Genomic DNA, 3,645 nt, shown 5'->3' with positions numbered 1-3,645 from the left:
CGTTGATAGTCCAGTGCCAGATCTGTCCCTTGTAAAAATTTTTTTGGACATGCTTTAGAATTCCAATTGAAAAAAGTCAAAAGAGGCAATTGAAATTGAGTAGAATTGCTTTTGAATTTATTTGGAAAAACGTTTGGAACTTCTTTTGACTCCATTTGGTTATTTGGTACGGACTTCCTTTTGACATTTGTCAAAAGAATCTCTTTTGAACTTCTGCAATTGCCATTCAATTGACGCTTTTATGACTTCAATTGGTCTTTCTTTTGACACCTATTTGCCATTCATTTGATTTTCTTTTGACATAATGCCCAAATTTACCTCGTTGGCCCCCATATAGCACCCAGTACCCCTGGTATTCACAACAAAGAAGCCATCTGTTAGTGATAATACACAATTTATTACGGGTGATTATTCCATTTTCGAAAGCATGGACACAACACTCTCCTTGATCTCTCGCAGACTTGTTGTTTTCTTGCATCTGTATGGTGCAAAAGAAGTGCAGATTACCATCTTGGTCTACTTCTGGCAGTCCAGCTGCAACTCTTAGAACATGGTTGTTGCTGCCAATGGCACTGCAAAAGTGTGCCACATGAATGTGATGGATCCAGCAAGCCAAATCGCGAGGTTGACGCTGCAGGAATACAAGTAACTGATTAAGCAGTAACCAGCTACTTCATGTAGACAAAGCCAGAGTTTGGCCAAATCAAAAGCAGCCGGACATTTTCTGTATGAAATCACAACTCAACAATGAATTTTAGAATCAATAGCCTCACACTCCAGACTAGCAAGCTTACTTACAACAGCCTAAGCCAAGAGTTCAAAATGGTCCGCATTCCCAATATGCAGGACGGGGTGATCCACATAAGGGGGCCATTCTATGCCAAATGTCTCAGGCGTGAATTCGACCCTCACTGTGGTGCAAAAATACACACAGTTTTGTTATGAGATGAGAGCACTACGGTTTAATTTTTTGTCTTCAAATTCTCTGTTGAAATCATCTAAATTGGACGGGTACCCTAGTCAAAAACTGATGGTGCTGAAAAGAAAGATATCAATGATGGTCGAATTCACGTCTAGCACGCTTGGCATGGAATGATCAGTGTTTGTTGGTTCTCGTCCAATTTACCTTCCTCACCATTAAAAAGAATGAAAAGTGACCCACGGCTATAATCTGTTATGCCAAGAACGTGTTGCAAAGTGTCACTGGCTCGACACATGCAGAACTTGAATGCCAATGGACGTGCAGTAATGAAGACAGAAAGGGGTCCTTACCCAGAACTGCTTCATGCCGTGTCTCATCCACTGCAGGTTTCAGAGCAGCATCTTTGTGGGCGTTACATTGTCTCCCATATGAAGTTTGCCCAATCATCTCCTCAGGAGAAAACACTGCCCAAATGAGGGCATGGGCCAGCCTGCAAGTTCAAGAGCATGTTAAGAAATGGAACAATGAAACTTGATACCAAAAGAGAAAAATGCGTGAATTGGGCAAGAGAGATAGCTATGCTCATGCAGTCGTACCTTGTCCTATCCCCTTAGCAGCTCCTCTCTATTCTGTGCAGAAAACCGGCGTACACGCAAACACCTAAGCCGATGTCCAGCTGCATAGAAAAGAGGTATTACACGTATTATCCTGCAAACAGTTAACTTCAAATGATATATCTTCCAAGCACACACTTACGGCTCATCCGCACTTACCAAACACAAATAAAATATCAAAATCTGAATTGCGCAGGTGAGACGAACATTACCATTGGTGCTGCTGTAACAGCAGCAGCGCTCTGGTTGGAGGCAGTCTGGATTAGATTTTCCATTTGATCCACCCTGTTGGTCATGACTGAAAATAAGTACCTGCTACATGCCTGTCACAACATATGTAAAAAAAAAAAAGAAAGAAAGAAAGCCAGCTTACCACACTTCTCTTTGGCTCTACGAAGCTTCTTTGTCAGGCGGGCATTTGTATGCTCATTGCTCAAGCTCCTCTATTTTCCGATTGTGCTCTGCACAATGTGTACAGTGCGCACCCTGAGGCCTAGTGGAAGATCAGCAAGTAGTTAGGCTTGTGGCAGCAGTAAATCAATGAACAAGCAATCAAACATGAGAAAGTGATGTTCTGAGGCTGGTTCTACAACAGGACCAATAATGCAGAACCGATTAATGTCTTTTTACTATAGGCAACCGTAAGTAAGTCTAAATTGGTAGCGCTAAATGACACGCCATTCCACGTCTGCGGATTGATTTAGACCGCAACAAATACTGGGCAGAAACAGTGAGGCTCCAATTACCACACGCCCTTCGAGGCGTATGTGTAATTGGTTGCGGAAACGTCTGGCCTTTCGCGCTTTGGGAAAACAAAGCATATTTCTCTGTACACGCTGGACTTACCCGCAGCAACGACGAAGGCTTCAGAGGGCTCCGCATTCTTGCTCCACTGTATGAGGAAAGTCTTCCCCTTAGCGATGTCCACGTTTGCCGGGTCATGCAAAATACTTAAACCTAATTCGATATCTTGCAGGCTGTCGACGGGATAAACGTCCAGCATATTCACGCCCGGCCACTTCACCAAAATGTGCATGTTGCACGTAGTTACGCAAATAGAAAATTGTGTGAATGAAACGTGTGAAATACAGGACACCACACAACATGAACACTCAATTCAAAACCACGTGCGGCGACAAAGCAAACAATGCCGTACACTTCGCTTGCGGCTTGGATTGGCTTCGATAGCCCTAGCAGTTTGCCTCGACTAAAGGAGAGGAACGGCGCAACTTGAACCTGTAACTACAAATATGCAAACAACGCAGAATAAAATTGCACATTCCAGTTCTCTTGTTTAATAATATTATTCATAATACATACGCCTAAACAGCGGATAATAACACAGTGAATAGATGCAAACAAACAAGCCACTTTGATATTTCGAGCCACTTGCGGTGTCGGATTGGGCAGCTAATGAAATGTTTTATTGATTTTTGATTTCTGCAACATTCGTTGGACGCTGCGCAGGCCGTGCAGCGGTATAATGTTCGCAATGATGGCACACTCCAGGGCTTGTTCCCAAGCGCGCGATTTGCGAGAGCGACAGCGGCAGCGACAATTTTTCCATGTCTCGGCTTCTCGTTCAACGATTTATATGCGACCGGAACCTGAAGCGATGTTGACAACCAAACCGTACGGTTGCGAGAAACCTGTTGTTGCTTCTGCCTGCGCGGAACAAGAAAAAAATGTCGCCGTCGCGTGCATGGGAACGCGCCTATAGAGTGTATCATCATGATGATATATATCTATCTTCATGTTGGAACGGCATCAGTAGTGAGACTTAGCTTATGTTCGGTCAGGTTTCTGTGCACAATTCATGCCGTGGTATCTTCATGTTGGAACGGCATCAGTAGTGAGACTTAGCTGATGTTCGGTCAGGTTTCGGTGCACAATTCATGCCGGGGTATCTTCATGTTGGAACGGCATCAGTAGTGAGACTTAGCTTATGTTCGGTCAGGTTTCGGTGCACAATTCATGCCGGGGTACAATCACGTTGGAACGGCACCAGTAGTGAGACTTAGCTTATGTTCGGTCAGGTTTCGGTGCACATTTCATGCCGTGGTATCTTCATGTTGGAACGGCATCAGTAGTGAGACTTAGCTGATGTTC

At 44.1% G+C, this 3,645-nt stretch overlaps 1 long non-coding RNA gene across 2 annotated transcripts; it reads right to left on the bottom strand.

The window, feature by feature from the left end:
• Window positions 1–407: 407 nt before the first annotated feature.
• LOC135367357 (uncharacterized) lies at window positions 408–3,251 on the bottom strand. 2 transcript variants are annotated; one of them, XR_010414442.1, is made up of 6 exons: window positions 2,383–3,251; window positions 1,910–2,029; window positions 1,749–1,834; window positions 1,519–1,598; window positions 1,273–1,412; window positions 408–631 (listed from the first exon to the last, which is right to left on the bottom strand). It is a non-coding gene; the product is annotated as an uncharacterized LOC135367357 (long non-coding RNA). The 2 variants fall into 2 exon arrangements; XR_010414443.1 differs by having other exon boundaries at window positions 408–572.
• Between the last annotated feature and the right edge of the window lie 394 nt (window positions 3,252–3,645).

The sequence above is a fragment of the Ornithodoros turicata genome, chromosome 1 (genome assembly GCF_037126465.1).
Source record: "Ornithodoros turicata isolate Travis chromosome 1, ASM3712646v1, whole genome shotgun sequence".
NCBI lineage: Eukaryota > Metazoa > Arthropoda > Arachnida > Ixodida > Argasidae > Ornithodoros > Ornithodoros turicata.
Note: the sequence above shows the minus strand (reverse complement) of the source record. Positions and strands in the feature narration are given on the sequence as shown.